Source organism: Pleurodeles waltl, chromosome 4_1, assembly GCF_031143425.1.
Source record: "Pleurodeles waltl isolate 20211129_DDA chromosome 4_1, aPleWal1.hap1.20221129, whole genome shotgun sequence".
In the NCBI taxonomy this organism is placed as follows: domain Eukaryota; kingdom Metazoa; phylum Chordata; class Amphibia; order Caudata; family Salamandridae; genus Pleurodeles; species Pleurodeles waltl.
In genome coordinates this window covers 45,451,380-45,469,539 of record NC_090442.1, presented here as the reverse complement: position 1 = coordinate 45,469,539, position 18,160 = coordinate 45,451,380, and the positions used below count along the sequence as shown (strand labels likewise).

Below are 18,160 nucleotides of genomic sequence, written 5' to 3'. Positions count from 1 at the left end.
CCACCACGTGCACCTGCTCTCTGGGTTGGGCTAACCCGCTATTGTCTCACTGCACAGAATGTGCTTGTGAAGGGACAGCAGGACTGTCCTCATCACCTCCCTCATAATCACTGGCAGAAGAGTTATCGAATGGGACTCCTATGACTGAAAAATCACTCCCAGAGTCTGCACCATTGCTCTATCCCTCAGATGCGGTCTCAGTATCTGCTGATCCTACGTCAGAGCTGTCCTCTATAACCCGAGTTAGGGCTTGAGCAGCAGTCATCCAACAAGATGCCATCTCTGCTATTGGCTAAACTGTCGCTCTAAAACACTAGCCTATGTAGACAGTCACAAAATTGCTGGTGGGTGTGTGTGTGATAACTGCAACAGAAGAGGTCACTTTACCTACGCTTCTTCCCTCAATCAGCATGTTCTCTCAAGACACTCAAAAAAGCTCAGTATTACTTCACCTTGTCACATACCAGTCGTCACAGTCTTTAGCGCCTCTAGCACCCAGTCCAACAATCATTATTTGTTCTCCCACTCCCATTACGTCCTCCTCCAATTGCCTCACTATCACCCAGCAAAAGTGCATTTCATCTCTCCATAGCCCCCCCTTGCACATACATTTCATTCGTATTATAGCGCAGGTAATGGCTGTCTTTACTAATCCACTCAGCTATTCACATATAATACAGTTTTGATCCTTGCAGTAGGCATATAAACCTTCTGCGCTACTTTATGGCATCAAAACTGCCACTATACAAAAGTCAGATCCTTTTCTAGCAGAAACATAATCACAAGAGTTACTTGACTTTTTTATGGCTGCCTAAAAGCTACAGTTGAAACGCGTCAGTTGTGCATTGCTTTGAAGACGCAAGCTGCAACTGCAAGATAACTGGTGGGGAATATAGATAGATAGATAGATAGATAGATAGATAGATAGATCACTTTTATATGTGGGTGTGGTGTTCTTGGGGGCCTATTGCAGCCCCCCTGGAAAGCACACAAATTGACAAAAGTGATCACTATATATCTCTATAGATAAATATATATATATATATATATATATATATATATATATATATATATATATATATATATATATATATATATATTTAGAGATGGATATATCTCTAAAGATTTATATATATATATATATATATATATATATATATTTAGAGATGGATATATCTCTAAAGATTTATATATATATATATATATATATATATATATATATATATATATATATATATATATATATATATATATATATAAATGCCTGTGAACAAGGTCACCATGACCGAAACGCGATGGGCAACATTGTGTCAAGTTTGATTTAAACGGAGCCCAGAACCATACAGCTGTTAAACAAATTATTGCCCCCACAGGGAGTCGCCCTGCTCACGGGGGACCACCTGTCAATGTAATTTTGTTTTTAAAAAAATTATTTCACTGCACACTTATTATGCCTAAGAATCGACAAAGACATAGTAGGGGGCTTATCTGCTCTTGGAGATATGCCACACGTAATATAATGCACCCTACCTTAAGGCTGTAAGGCCTGCTGTAGGGGTGACTTACAAATATTACATGCAGTGTTTTAGGAGACATGGCACACAGGTTCTGTGCCATGTTGTGTTTTCACTTTTGGCAGTCTGCATGAGGTTGGTGCTGGGTCCCTTCGAGTGACACAAGTTATGCTGCAATTTTTAGGGGCCCTCTTCTGTACCCATGCCTAGGTACTAGGGGTACCGTTTACCAAGGACTTACAGTGGTGCTAAAGGGCCTGGCCACTTGGGGATCAAGTGACCAGGTGTCTTGTTTTGGGGAGGGAATACTGACACTGGGGACCTGGTTAGCAGGACACTTCAGTCAAAGTTGCATCAGAAACCTAACTAAAAGTGTGTGTGTGGGAGGGGGGTGCATCCAGAACCTAGCTTCCTACAGTCCACAGGACCCTGTCTGACAATTCTTTCCACAGACCACCCGGGCCTGCTGTCCACTAGTGTGTTTTCCCCTACTGAAATTGTGCAAACAATGATCTCTTGTGGGGAGCCACATCTCATCAGACTGAGGCACCAGCGCCTCTCTCGGTCATGATTAGACTATTGAAACCATGGCCAGTACAGTGCTTTCACCTTGCTTCTTGAAGTTTAATACCAGTAACGTACCAGTTGCTGAGTCTCTGCTGCCGTGACAAGACCATTGATGATGCAGCGACACACTGTATCAGCTCTGCCTGAAACATGCAAGACCAGAAACAGAAAAGACAAGGATAATACAGGTCAGTGACATTGCTCACTTTATTCAGGACAGTGATATTTCTAAGGCATGGACAGAATTTTTTTTTCATTATCTTTTATCCCAAATATTTGAAATAAAGCAATATATTACAAACCTTTCATAAAAAGAGATATACAGTAACATATCACTCATAAAGGAATAATAGGCTTCAATATAGTTAACTGAATATAATGACCATTTTAAATCTTCCATATAAAGGCCCCATAACTACATAAATCCGCATTGCTCCCTAAAACCCTTTAACTGATTATAACAGTGTCAAATTTAGCAGTTGTGCAAAATAATACCCATCACTATGCAACTTTTGGAAGGGGGTGGGAGAGGACTATAACACAACGGTATTGGTTGTTAGGACAAGATTAGCTTGTGTAATATTAAGCTACTTCTCAGTAACAGAATTCCAAAATCCTTGTAATTGACAAACATGTAAATCCATGGCTTCTTCCAGTCCTCATCTTGGGCATTTAATAGTCACTCCAATATTTTGAAATAAACAATTAGAAAAGGGTATAATAAAACTTGTGTATGATTTGAAAGTGCTGAAGCTTTACGTTCACAGATCTAAACTCCTCGTGACCACGATTATAAAAGAAGACAATATATACATTGAGAAATCTATATTCAAACATGTGGTTGCAAGACATTTCAGGCCAACTCCAGGGTTTCCAGGAAAGTACAACATAAAAAATCTAGAATTATAATCAAAGGAACATCCATCAAACCTTTTTTCAGTAGAATATTATTCATATGAAGTACTTCTGAATGAATTTTAGTTAAATACTCATTTAGAAGTATTTAAACTGTAGCAGTTTAAATATATTTCTTGTAGTTCACTAAATAATTGGAGAGCTGTGTTGTTCTATAGTTTGCCAATTGTGTCAAATCCCGTATGAGCACATATATTACGCATCTGATCTGAAATTTATCTGGCTAAAAAGACTTCTCAGAGTAGATTGTAGCGTGTTTCTGGAAGTATATTAAACAAATTAAACCACAGCGACCACCATATCTCTCCCCCAGTGTGAACTGCCTTAAATGTCAATATGCTTGTAAATGTTGGGATCTGCATATCTAAAAAAAAAAAAAAAAAAAAAAGTAGTCAGCAGATGAACTCACCAAAAACAAATCCTACACCATCGACCCTACACACTCCCAAGACCTCTTCAACTCCCTCTCCAACTACTTCTACCGCAAAATCGAAGACATACACGACAGCTTCACATCGTCAGCACCCACCATCACCACCAGTGATACAATGAACACCACAACACCCTGCCGCACCAACCTACTGAACAACTGGACCCCCACCAACAACGAAGAAATCGGCAAAATCATGAGCTCCATTCACCCAGGCTCCCCAACCGAACCTTGCCCCCACCACATCTTCAACAAGGCCAGTCAAATCATCGCTCCCCAGCTGCGGGCTGTCATCAACAGTTCCTTCAACACCGCAACCTTCCCAGATATTTGGAAACACGCTGAAGTCAACGCTCTTCTCAAAAAACCCAAAGCAGACCCTGAAGACCTCACAAACTACCGACCCATTTCTCTTCTCCCCTTCCCTGCAAAGGTCGTGGAGAAGATAGTAAACGTACAACTGTCTCGCTTCCTAGAAGACAACAACATACTCAACGTCTCCCAGTCTGGATTCCGCAAAAACCACAGCACCGAGACCGCCCTCATCGCCTGCACAGACGACATCAGGACCAGATTGGACAAGGGCGAGACCGTCGCCCTCATCCTCCTAGACCTCTCTGCAGCTTTCGACACTGTATGTCACCAAACCCTCCGCGCACGCCTTTTCGATGCCGGAATTTGCCACAAAGCCCTGTACTGGCTCACCTCCTTCCTCTCTGAAAGAGTTTGCCTCCCTCCTTTCCGGTCTACAACCACCAAGATCATCTGTGGGGTCCCCCAAGGATCCTCCCTCAGCCCCACCCTCTTCAACATCTACATGGCTCCTCTCGCCAACATCCTCCGCCCCCCCCCCCCGCATCACCATCATTTCATACACTGACGACACCCAGATCATCATCTCCCTCACTAGGAACCCAGCTATCGCCAAAAATAACCTGCACGCCGGACTCCTCAACATCGCCAACTGGATGACAGCAAGCCACCTCAAACTGAACTCAGACAAAACAGAGATCATCATCTTCGGCCCCAACAAGGCAGCATGGAACGACTCTTGGTGGCCAACCACCCTCGGACCACCCCAACACCCACCACCCACGCACGCAACCTTGGCATTATACTGGACTCGTCTCTCTCCATGACCCAGCAAATCAATGCCATATCATCCTCCTGCTTCAACACCCTTCGCATGCCACGCAAGACTTTCAGATGGATTCCTTTAGAAACAAGAAAAACAGTCACCCACGCCCTCATAAGCAGAAGACTGGACTACGGCAACGCCCTCTACGCAGGAACCATAGCCAAGCTTCAAAGAAAACTCCAGTGAATTCAGAACGCAGCTGCACGTCTCATCCTCAACCTCTTTCACCATGAACACATATCCACCCACCTCAAATCCCTACACTGGCTGCCCATCAATAAAAGGATCATTTTCAAAATCCTTGTCCACGCCCACAAAGCCCTCCACGACACTGGACTGGCCTACCTCAACAAACAAGTCAACTTCCACATACGAACTTGACAGCTCCGCCAACCTCACCCTTGCTACAGTCCCCCGCATCCAACGCACCACCTCCGGCTGCAGATCCTTCTCCCACCTCGCCGCCAAAACCTGGAACTCCCTCCCCCACCAACGTACGCAAGACCCAGGACCTTCTAACCTTCATAAAGCACCTCAAAACGTGGCTTTTCGAGCAGTAACCGCCCCCCCTACCGGGTGAGTAGTGCGCTTAAGAAATTTATTTGATTAATATATCATCTCAAGTGGTAAAAGTGGTCTTTAGAATAACAATTCTGTTTCACACAGCTAAAACTATTCAATATCTGGCAGTACCCTCGTTCCTCCGAGACTGGCAACTTTACAAATCTGAGTTTTTCATAGCCTTAGATGAGTCTATCAATAGCAAAATAAACCTTACAAAAATTAACTTTGGGACCAGATACAGAATGGATCAAAATTAGAAAAAGAAAGACAATCTGTTAGGAGTGCACTATGTTTTAATAAAATAAAAAAAATCAGCAATATGTCACTTGTTATTCTGACAACCAGATATACAGTTTGTTAATATTATGACCTCTGCCTGTGCTGTAGTTAGAAAAGATCGGATTTTGGCTTTGTTCAAGTGATACCCAGATATGTTATTAAATTCTATAGCTTTTTTATTAAGCAACCATGGCCTCTTTTGCCCAAATTCAATAATACATATCTTTGGCATCTGCTGATGGAATAATTTTATTGTTCAAATTTCTTTATTGTGGGTTTTCAGTGTAGGAAAAGGGAAAAATAAAAAAAATGCAGAACTCAAAGGGTGTCCCAGCACCCAACAGTCCCCTAAGAAGAAACATGCAACAAGCCACCCCCCCTCAACCCTACCCCCCTTCGGGTGCCCTAGCTTATAGTCACGTCTGCAGGGCCAAGAATGGGACACCTAGCATGTCTACCCACCCGTCCATGCATAAGGGAGTCTCCTTTTCTTGTAGGCAGAGAAGTTGCAGATTTCCAGGGCATGTCAATTCTCTGAATTCCCCAGAGAGCAAGGACAAGAAGGGGTGCCATAGCTCCCTATAGGGAGGAGTCCCCCTGTGCTGTAAGGGATAGAGTGAGCTTTTCCATCCCCAGGATCGACCAAACCCTGTGTAGCCATCCCAGCTGCGTCGGGGTCTCAGGTCTTCCCCAGTGAGACAGTATGTTTTGAAGGGCTGCCCCCAGTGCGAGACTGATCTGTCGGCCCACATGGATTTGAGCTGAAATGTTAGGGGGTTTGGAAGGCCTAGTATGATGTATGCCAGGAACCATGGGAGTTGGGTGTTCATGTGGAGGTCAATGTCATGTAGGATTCCTTCCCAGTATGTGGTCAGCCTCTGACATTCCCATAAGATGTGGGTCAAAGTACCTAGGCCACTGCACCCCCTCCAGCAAAGAGGTGACTGGGAGCCGTCCATTTGGAGGAGTCGGGCCGGGCTGAGATACCAGTAAGTAGCTATCTTCATTGCACTCTCTGTGCTGGTTGCGCAGCACACTGTGTGATGTGCCTCATAATGCATCGCCTATCAGTCCCCCGGTGTCATGGATCTTCCCAGTTCTGTCTCCCAGCGAGCCTGACTCGGGATTTTAGGGATCTGGAGTGCTTGCTGGCGCAAATCGTAGAGCTCCAAAACAATGTGTTTGTTTTCTTGGTCAGCAGCCATCTTTCATATTATGAGGGGTTGACATGCCTTCTCCTTGATCGATGGGTGTGATACACAGTGGCGGATCTGGAGGTAACGCATTCTCTCTGTTTCTGGGAGAGACTCAGACCTTCTAAAGTTTTCGAAAGAGATTATTCCTTCCTCATCAAACAAATGTCCAATGGAGCGGCAGTGGGGGGCCATCCAGGCGCGGTAGGCACTGTAGTACAGGCCCGTAGAGAAATCCGGGTTTCCCACAATAGGTGTCAACGGGGAGGGAAAGGATGTTAAGTTTCTTGATCTGCCCGTTTGGTCCCACACCCTAATAGTGGCTCTGGTGACAGAGGACGAATACAGTCCCCAGGGCCTATGGCTGCACCGTAGGAATGGGATTCTCCACAGCAAAACACCCCCTACTGCGCAGTCCATGAACAGCCAGCACTTGTCCCATTCTGGTCTGAACCATTCCACCATTTTTCTTAGCTGTGTAGCTGTGTAATATTGCTGAACATCTGGAATTCCCAGGCCTCTCCTGCGCAGGGATTGACACTCCAGGAGGCTAGCCGTTCTAGGTGTCTTGCCCCCCCCACCCATAAAAAGCGATTGATTTCGCCCTGCAGTGCCTGTAGGGTGCCGGGAGGAGGCTCAGCCGGTAGTGCCTGAAATAGAAAATGTGCCCTGGGGAAGACCGACATTTTAATGGCAGCTGTTTTACCAATCCACGAGATGGGATGGTGTCTCCATTTTGCCAGGTCAGCCTTGACCCCTTTCAGGAGGAGCTAGTAGTTCTTCGTTGCGGATTCGGATATTGTCCTAGCTATCTGGATGTCCAGATATGGAATAGAGTCCTCCTTCCACCAGAACGGATAGCGCTGTGCTAATTAGCTCACTGTCTCCCTCTGGAGCATCAGAGTGAGTGCCTAGGACTTTGAACGGCTTACCCGGAAATGCCAACACCGTCCGGAAAGCCTCCACTTCTCCCAAGAAGGCCGGATGGGCCTTTAACAGGTCGTCAAGTGTCACCACCACATGGTCTGCATAAAGCACAATAGTATACACTTCCCTGCCAAATACAACCCCTGTGATTTCTGGGTTGTCCCTCACCCTCTTCGCAAAGGGCTCCATATATAGAGGAAAGAGTATGGGGGACAGCGGGCACCCCTGACGGGTCCTGTGACCCACCATGAAGGGAGTAGATGTCACCCTGTTAACTCTAACCGAGGTCCTCGGTTGGCTATAGGCACTCGCTATCCAGGCCCGGAACCGAGGCCCAAGGCCAAAGTGTTCAAGCATAGTGTGGAGATGCAGCCAATGGACTCGATCAAATGCCTTCTCAGCAGCTATACTGAGCAACATCAGTTTCCGCCAGACTCGCTGTGTCTAATGTGTCCAATAGCCGCTTGGTGTTGTCTCCACACTGTTGGTTCGGGATCTATCAATCCGGGCATCAGCGGGTAGCTAGGATACCCATAAGCAGTTTGAAGTCGACGTTTAGCAATGATATAGGTCTGTAGGAACCACACTCAGCAGGGTCCTTCCCGGGCTTCGGGATTACCACTATGGCTGCATCCAGCATAGATGATGGCATTTTCCCAGGGCCCGTGATATTGTTAAAGAGTCGGGTTAGGATTGGTGCCAGGCTGCTACACAATATTTCGTAGAAGGAGCCGGTGAAACCGTCTGGTCCCAGAGATTTGGAGGTCTCCAATCAAGCTATTGCTGAAATAACCTCCTGCCGCTGAGCCCTAAGCCTGGTGGGCAAATGACATCCGCATCTGTTGCCGCCCACGTAATAGGAATGCAAGAGTCAGAGAACTACGTATTCTGCCCTGTCCATGCTGAGCCCTGCAAACTGAGTCCTAGCTGCATTAAGTTGTCTCCAAATCCTCTCGAGCTCCAGCCTCTGCTGTAGGTGTGCCCTTTTCTCCCATCTAATTTTATTATCCGATGCCGATAATCGCTATAAGTTACCCTCTGATTACCGCTTTTATCGTGTCCCACAATAGGGATATCGGAGAGTCGACTGTGTCATTAAATTCTAGGTAGGTAGTGATGACTTTGGTAATCTGGGCAACCACCTCAGGCCTCATCAGGAGTGTGGACCACATTCGCCATGGACCATCGGCCCGGATGGGGGCGTGGAGCGTAAGGACTACCGCTGCGTGGTCCGACAAAGCACAGGGCTCAATATCTATGTCACCCATCGTCTGTGCAATTTCCTTAGACCCCAAGAAAACATTGATGTGGGCATAGGTCTCGTGTGCGTGGGAATAGAAGGTGTAGTCTTTAGTGGTAGGGTGCCTGCCCCTCCAGAGGTCCCGAAGCCCCCACCTCTCTAGCTTCTCCAAGCCTCTCGCAGGCATAGCCCCGGTCCCACCATATCTGGAAGCGGATCTGTCCCATTCCTTATGTAAAACTAAATTGAAATCGCCCCCTATGAGCACCTGCCTGTCGTGTAGTCTTGACCTCCCTGACAGCCCTAAGAATGAACCATTCCTGACCTTCAATGGGAGCATAGATAGACGCTAACACCACTTGGGTCCCCCCCAATGTGTATTCTATAAGCCAGCAGTCGTCCCTGTATTTCAGCAATATTGTCACCCACCCTTCCCCAGAAGGAGCGCACTACCAGGAACGCAACCCCTGCCACCTTGCTCCTGCATGAGAAGTGTAGGAAAAGATCTGGACCGCATTCTATGCTGGTCCACAGAGATTAGGTGGGTCTCCTGTAGGAGACATAAGTTCGCTCCTATGTGTTCTAGATATGAAAGGATCGCTCTGCGCTTCATTGGGTTATTCAGCCCCTTGACATTGAGTGTGAAACTTTCAACAAGCATGTGGGCGGTATGAGTGGAGTTTCGTCAACCAATGCCTCCCCAAGTGAGTCCCATTATTTCCTCCCTCATGCAGGTGAGCCTCAGTCTGGATACGGGTCCCATCTGCCTGGCTACTGTGACTGCATATGAATGTCGCGTACCCATCCTCCCCCATAAACCAAACACTTTTAAACAACATAGTCAAACAGCCCTGCGATGGGGGACCGGGTAACCCAACGTAGTCCGGAGGGTGAACTCCAGTACAAGGAGCTTGCGCCCTAGACAGTCCATTGTTCGTTGGGCACCCCCCATTTCCTCCTGCCCCACCTGATGCGGCTACATTTCTTCCAGGCCCAGAGCCCTCACCCCGTGTCCTTATCTGCCTTCTTCCTGTCCATGTTAAGGGACTCAAGGACTGCTCTTCTTTCTGACGCCATAGTCTCTTGGTCCAACTTGGTGCTTCCATGCAATACAGTCTACCAGCTTATGCGTCTCCTGTTTCTGCGTTCCATCTTGGGCGAATCCTGACTCTCCCCGAGGGCTCCTCCAGTTGCACGACGTTGTAGGCCTCCTTCAGTAAGCAGAGTTGGTGCAGTTTACCCTCCCATCTGAAAATTAGTCGGAAGGGATGGCAGCCAGGTCCTGATATAGGAGCAGTGTGGGGCCCCGGAATTTCAGGGGATGTTGCTCCCTCGCCGTTCGAAGTATGCATTCTTTCAGGGGTAAGTCGTGGATACAGGCTAAGATATCTGCCGGTGATACATGAGACGGCCTTGGTGGACCCACTCTGTGGACCCTATCTATGCAAACCTCTTTGTCGGAGGACTTCCTTAAGATTTAGAGATCCTCCTCTTCGTCCCTGGTTGGCGCTCCCCGGATGCGGATGTTGTCCCGCCTCGACCGATTCTACAGGTCCTCAGTGTGCACCTGGAGTTCGATTTGCTGGTCCTGTAACCAAATTATTTCTTGTTGTAGCTGCTCGATCTCCTCGTCTCTGGCGTTTTCATGCTCTTCCAGAGCAGCCACTCTCTTGCCTGCCTCCTCTAACTTCCGGCACACCACTTTCAGGTCCTGCGATAGATCCCTCTTCACCGTCTGTATGTCATCCGTAAGCAATGCAAAGAGACCCTCCAGAAAGCTCCTTGTGACAGGTGCACCCGTGTCCTCATCCGTCTCCTCCTCTCTTAGCTTTCCTGTCCCAGGGTTGTCCGCCTCTGTTTTGCCAGCTGCCGGCTTGGTCACCATGTCCTTGACAGATCTATCCTTTTTGGGAAGTATGGCCGACATTTCTCTTCACCCTCTTCGTTTGCCCTGTCGGGTGCCGCCCTGCTCTCTTCTGCGCACCAGGCGTGCAGATTGCGCCAAGCCTCGCCCACGTGGCTCAGTGGCTCACTCCAGTCCCCCTTCCAGTACCCGGCCCCGTGCCAACCTCACATGCTCAGCGCCACCTGGGCACGCCCTCCAGTCCACCGCTTGCCATTGGCCTCACCCGGCTCTGTGCAGCTTTGTTCTCGGGGTGGGGTTGGGGACCCCAGCTTCCAGCCAGTCATCAGGAGGCTCCCACTTCCCAGTCCTCCTCGCACATGGGGGGGATCGGCATGGAGGCAGGCTCCCCCAGCCCACCCTCTCTATGGGCAGGGACCCTCCAGCCACTTCCTCTGGGCCCTCACGCGGCCCACTGTGCAGTGGTGGGTCAGGGGCGACCCCCTTCCTCACATGCCAGGGCCCGGGATGGCCCACCCAGACCAGGCCCGAGCCCCTCCACTGTCGCTGTCCCCGGGGCTGCCGCCCGCTGTCCCCCCCACCGGTTGGGCAGGCGGTCCCCGTTAAAGGCCAGGCCTGTCGCATACTTTGGGCATTCCAGCTACCAAAGTCCACTACTAAGGCACTTATCAGACCAGGATGGTCATTGTTAGAGAGACAAGATGGCAGCTTCAGGGTTGCTTTACTTTAGTGGCAGAAGGTTGCATGAGGTCTATAGCTACTGGTACCGGAGAGAGACTACTTTTACCCAATTGTGAAAATGAAGAACTGGAAACTAAAATACTGGCTGCAGGCTTTACCCTGACTGCATGACACACAGTCCTTACTAAAGACGAAAATAGGAAATAGTGCAAAAATACTCCTAAAGGGCACATTACCCCGCTACATGGGAATGTGGTAAATGGCAAATGGTGCAAGATGTTCAAGCTGTGGTGGTGGTGGTGCGGGCGAGCCTTACTCACATAGAAGCTTCTTTTAATATGCTCTGATACGTCATTGAGTTTCAAGGAACATTTGGTTGCTATAATGATATCCTTTCATTGATATGCATAATTTAGCTAATTCTACGAGACACTGTTTTGGCGATAATTATTTAAAAGCAATTTTATCACTCAGAAGCATCCTGGTAGTGGATTCCGGTGGGGTTTCAGTGCAGCTTCTGGTGGTGAGGTGTGATTTCTGGAGTTGTTCATTAGTGAGCAGAGCTGGGCATCTGGACATTTAGATGCTAGATTCCTGACATGAATCTTAGGGGGTGGTACTTCTGCAGGAAAAAGGCCTACCTAATGTGAACAACCTATGGTGCTGTGGGGAGGCTGAGGAAATACAAAGATAGAGACCAACTGTGGTGAAATGCAAGACAGAGGTTGGCTTCTCACTGTACAAATCTAAGCTCAGATTAGTACAGAAAAGGGGCAAGTACCAGTGAAATGATTGGAATAAAGAAAGTAAGGTTGTGGTGAGAAGGAGAACATGAGGAAATATGTGTTAAGACTTTGGCTGGAAAATAAAGTTGAAGCGTAACAGAAATAAAGATCACAAAAGGAAGATAGAGGGGACACCTGGAAGGTAGATCAAAAGTAAAAATAAAGAGTTGAAAAAAACTCCAATGCCCACATTGAGTGGAGTTAATTCCAACAGATGCGGTAACAAGAGTATCAAAAATCAGCTGGCAAAGTGGGTGTGGTTCACATGAAGATCAGACCAACTCTCCACATGAAATGCTGTGCAAAGACAAAAATCAGAGTGGAAACACCGAATTCCACATGTTATTCCCCAGAAACATGTAATTCCCAATATTTCCTCACCTCGAGGAGATACCAAACCCTGTCAAGACAGTGTTCCTCTTCGCATCTGGTGGGATTATCAGCTCTGGGAGGCCTCCCCAGTTTTAAGTCTCCTCTACCACAGATGCCTTTCTCAAATAATTCCCTTCTATAAGATCGTGGATGTGCCACAACCCATGTGAAGGAACCAGGAGACACCAGGGAAATTTCTGTTTTCTGGGGGAGTAGTCAGCCGCCATGGCATATGGGCCTAATCTCCTGGGGACCAAATATATTTTATGCAAATGTATGTTTTTGCTGTGTATGATTGCACCCCTAAAAAGGGCACAATGGTGCCCCATGGGGAAAACAAAATAGCAGTCACATGTCGTTTGGCCCTCCTGAGACATGGGCCACCCCCTCACCCCTGGTGGGCTATAGACTTTTTGAAAAATGTATGTTGTCTTCTGAGGGGGGCGTAATTGTGCTACCCAGTGGAAAAGAAATGGCCCTAATTCACTGGAGCACAAGGGAGTGCAATGGGCATGTGGTTAGCGTTGATCTTCGTGAAATTACCACAAACATTGCCTGCAGAAAGCAGAAGTTCATGCAGTCTTCTATACCGTACAAAACACCTCTACATCTTTTTCAAATTCAAAATTGCCCCTATGTTAAAATGTGGGCTACTTTTTAGGTGTCGCCTTTAATTTCACTAAAATTCACTAAAATAAATAAGAGCAAAACTTTCAAAGATTTTGCATCGTGTGTGAGTTTTTTCAGGCATACCAATGCAAAATCCTTGTTGGGATTTCACAAAGTAACACAAATAGCTATTTGCATTACTTTGTTAAAAAAAAAAAAAAAAAGATAACAGAACAAATTTTGCTCCCTTGCGTTACTTTGCATCAAGAAGGCGCTCCATGGGTGGTGCATGGGCATTCCGTGCATCCATCCTTTTTTATTACAGTCCATGATGTGCGCTCTTCCCCAGTCACAGTTTGGGGAAATTTGGATGAAGTTTACAGGCCCACCTGTATACTTGATTATAACAAGTACTTTGGGGTGGATAAGAACGACCAGGTACTTCAGCCTTAAAACTCAAGTAGTAAAACTTGCACCGGTATAAGAAGCGGTTTACAGAGTTTATCTCAGTTTGCAACATATACTGCACATGCTGTTTACAGTCAGCCCCCACAGGAAGACTGATGTCCATCCTTGACTTTCAGTACCACTATTTCATCTGCTGTGGAAGACACTGTGCGGCTGCAAGATCGGCCCTTTGGTGACTGTGTTCCTGCAACAGAGAGAAAGACCCAACTATATTGTCATTGCAGAGACTGCTCTAAGCAAAGAAAGAGGCAGGAGAGTTGGTATAACTGTCCCCAGTGCTCATCTCTGCCAGGCCTATATTTTCCAATTTGCTTTACGATGTACAATAGAAAAGTGAAGTTTGGGAAACTGACTGAGGTGGAGCTGCCCTAGTATATACCTTTAAATGGCTGTGCAGGGTTTCATACCTTCCATGGGTTGCTACTTCATTTAGCAACCTTTTAAATAGTTTCCTCTAGCTTAGAAAATCTTGGAGTTACTTATGGCCTGCTTGACACCTTTATCTGCTGGCAGAAAGTGGTAGACAAGTGCATTACAGTCACCGCACTGCAACATAATGGTGGGCGCAACATAGGCCACGTTGTCAAAGAGTATCCTATGTGCCAACAACTAATGTCCTTAGTAGATTTGGTTGTGCTCTCTAAGGGAACTTATGATGGCCTTCCCCAGAATATTTACCTTAGGTTCAAAGGTGTATATATGCTCACTCAGGTCGAAGAATCTAGGCCCTGAAGCATCCTCGAACATCTCCAAAATCACATCCACAAACCAGAATGAGCTGGATTTAGCACAGCAAGTGCGCTAAATTAATTTATCTAGTATTTGATAGAGCGCATTTCGACCAGAGGTATCAAAGCACTATGAGGAGGAAATGAGACCATAATACTGCGATCTGTCTATGATTAGGCTTGAAATAGCCAGGTTTTCAGTTGTTTTTGAAATAGCTGAAGGGAAGGAATGTTCCTAATTTTCAAAGGTAAAGTATTCCATAATTTGGCCGCCACTGTGAAAAAAGCTCGATCCCCCCCATTTCACTTTTTTGGTCCTAAAGACATAAGCTAACTTCCGATCAGCTCAGCGGAGCATCCCCCCAGCTATGTACCATGTAATGAAAGGAAGAGGAGATGGAGGAGCCTGTAAGTAAAGAGACTTATGAACCAAGCACAATGCTTTGAAAAGAATCCGCTTCCTATTCGGTAGCCTATGTGCCAACAACTAATGTCCTTAGTAGATTTGGTTGTGCTCTCTAGGGAACTTATGATGGCCTTCCCCAGAATATTTACCATAGGTTCAAAGGTATATATGCTCACTCAGGTCGAAGAATCTAGGCCCTGAAGCATCCTCGAACATCTCCAAAATCACATCCACAAACCAGAATGAGCTGGATTTAGCACAGCAAGTGCGCTAAATTAATTTATCTAGTATTTGATAGAGCGCATTTCGACCAGAGGTATCAAAGCTCTATGCGGAGGAAATGAGACCATAATACTGCGATCTGTCTATGATTAGGCTTGAAATAGTCAGGTTTTCAGTTGTTTTTGAAATAGCTGAAGGGAAGGAATGTTCCTAATTTTCAAAAGTAAAGTATTCCATAATTTGGCCGCCACTGTAAAAAAAGCTTGATCCCCCCCATTTCACTTTTTTGGTCCTAAAGACATAAGCTAACTTCCGATCAGCTGAGAAGAGCATCCTCCCAGCTATGTACCACATAATGAAAGGAAGAGGAGATGGAGGAGCCTGTAAGTAAAGAGACTTATGAACCAAGCACAATGCTTTGAAAAGAATCCGCTTCCTAATCGGTAGCCAATTAAGTTTATGCAGGCTGTCTTTGGCCGATGCATACTTATCTAGACCCAGAACCAAATGCGCACTATGATTCTAGATCAATTGTAGATTGATTAATGTTAAAAAAAAAGAGAATTGCAGTAGTCCAGTCTCGATCCAATCAGGGCTACTACTACTTTTACTCTCAAATCCTGAGGTATGAAAGGGAGGATTTTCTTGAGCATTTTAATAATCCAGATTTTTCACTGTGGCTGAGGGGACCGGAAGTGTCCCGCACGGCTCCGGCAACCAATTAGCGTCTCAAACAGATGATTTAGGCCCAAAGTCTATATCCTCAGTCTTGTCTCCATTCTTTTTAAGCTAATTCCTCTCCATCCAGTTCTTAACCTCAAGCATGCAGGCCTGAAGTTGTTTAGCAGTATTCAAAGGAAACAATGATTTGTGTATCATCTGCATAGGAAGATACCTGGAATCCAAAGGATTGCACTAGTTCTGCCAAAGGTGCAACATACAAATTAAACAAAGTTGGACTAAGGGAGGATCCCTGAGGAACTACACAAGGGAGCTGAAAAGGGTCCGAGGTGTAGTCCCCACTTTTAACTACAAATGATCTATTCTGAAAAAAAAGATGAAAGCAAGTTTAAGGCTGGTCCTCTCACTCCGACCTCATAAAGACAGTCAGATAATCTGACTGGCGAGATGGTGTCAAAAGCAGCTGACAAATCCAGCAATATCAAAATTGCACTCTCTCCCGTAACTACCTGTTTTCTAATTGTCTCAGTGGTTGCCAACAGGGCAGTTTCCGTGCTGTGATGTTTCCGGAACCCATGTTGGGAGCCATCCAGACAGCCATAAGTAGTCAGGAACGAGGTGAGCTCTTGTTTTAAATGTTTCTCCATAATTTTAGCTAGAGTGGGTAGGAGCGCAATAGGGCGCAGATTCTTAAGGTCTTCTGAGTCACCGTCCGTTTTTTTCTTTAAGGGGACAATGATTGTTTCTTTCCATTCTGGAGGATAAGTTCCCGTTTCCAGCACCCCGGCATACAGCTTTTCCAAAGGCCCTGACATCGAGGCACCAATCCGCTGTAGCACCCTAGGGGGACAAGGGGTCAGCGGGGGATCCTGAATGAGTCCTTGATAAAAGGACCTTAATTTGTTCTGAAGGAAACGGAGCATCCTATTCTAGGATGGGCTGCTCAGGCTGCGCTGTGTAGAGATCTAGATCCCGATCTCTCGACAGATGTGGGGGGGTCCTGGAACCCGTTATGGATTTTGATAGTTTTGTTCTTAAAGAAACTAGCTATCCTATTGCAAAGCGATTATGAATTGTGTAGCCCTTGCGGTGACAAAGGAGTAGAGCTAAAGGTACATGAAAGACATGTCACGTGGCGCATATGGGAGAGTTAATAAAGGTTCAGTTGGCACATGTTAAGTATTGCACAGGACATCAAGGGAGGGAGATAGTTGGCAGGTAGTAAAATCTTAAGTCTAGGTTTCTTTTCATTTGGGATGTTGTGAAGCATGCTAAAACACCAACCGGCAACATGTCTGGCCATACGTGCATAGAGATTTGCTTTTGGTGGTGGCGTGATACTGATGCCAGTGTTCTGCTATGTTTGGTAGGGCCTGTGGCTGGTGGTATGAAAGTAACTGTGTGTGGTGCTTGAAAGATGTGTAAGTGGCCCACAAAGTGTTTGATGCCTTGAGGTGGCTTTGCGGTTCACTTCCAGAAGTCACAGGTTCAATATTCTGATACTGTTATTAGTATTTGTTCCTTGAAGCTAGAACGTTCTGGAGGTGCCAAAACCAACTGGTGTAAGTCTGTACTTCAGTAGTGGCCAGACTCTGAAGGAACAATAACAACCCCTCACATTTTTTTTTATAACTGAGCACCTGCACATGTCCAGGTTGGTGTAGCTTGCATTGATCTAAACTCACTTTCCCACAATGCTCTGCAGACTTCAAACTTTGCTAAAGTGGCTAAGGTCATGCATTTTCTTTACATTTTCTGAGAGAAAGTTCTGGTATCAGTGGCGATCCACACATTTCCAACCACCCATTTCCCACATGTATCCACATAAAAATGAAACCCAATGTGTGTGGGCGAGCCAAGTGCCCATGACAGGAAAGGGCAAAAAAAATGCAACATGAACAATCAATTTTCCCACTCAAGACCAACACTTTCTTTCTAATGTGGATACCTGAGAACTTTGAGACTGTGATCGGCTGCTACTGAGGAAAACCCACCAAACCCAAAACACTTTAGAAACTAGACAGCCGGGGAACTTACCCATCGTTCCCACATGTCTCCCGCTAACAACGGTATGTCACTTGTGTGGGAGAGGGTGTGTGTTGGAGGGGAGGGGCAACAGACAGCAATACAAACGTTAATAAAGTGCTACATGGAAATATCAGTGATAGGCATAGCTGCGGTATTGTGGTGTAGAAACAGTGTGGAATCCACATGAGGCACACCACCCTGGACTCCCTTGGGCCTCTGGTTTCCAGATAAGTGTAGATTTGGTAGGGTTCCCTGGGTGCCAGCTGAGCTAGGGCCCACAGCTAGCCAAGTTGCCTAACACAAATGAGATTCGACTAGAAAAATGTGTTCTGTTCATGTTGTGATTTGTACCTTTCCCTCTCCTTGGCGTTAGGCCCACCCACACAAGTGAGGCACCATTTTTATAAGGCGATGGGGAGGAATGCTAGGTGGTAGGAAATTTGTGGCTGCCCACTGAATCCACAACATTACTTTTCGGAGATGTGAGGAAAATTTGTGTTTTAGCCAAAGCTTGAGGTTTGCAGGGCAATGGGGGGTAAGAAAAGTTTG

At 46.3% G+C, this 18,160-nt stretch overlaps 1 pseudogene; it reads right to left on the bottom strand.

Moving 5' to 3' along the window:
* LOC138287355 (zinc finger protein 268-like) overlaps positions 1-18,160 on the bottom strand; it is a 72,517-nt pseudogene that overhangs the window by 47,029 nt on the left and 7,328 nt on the right.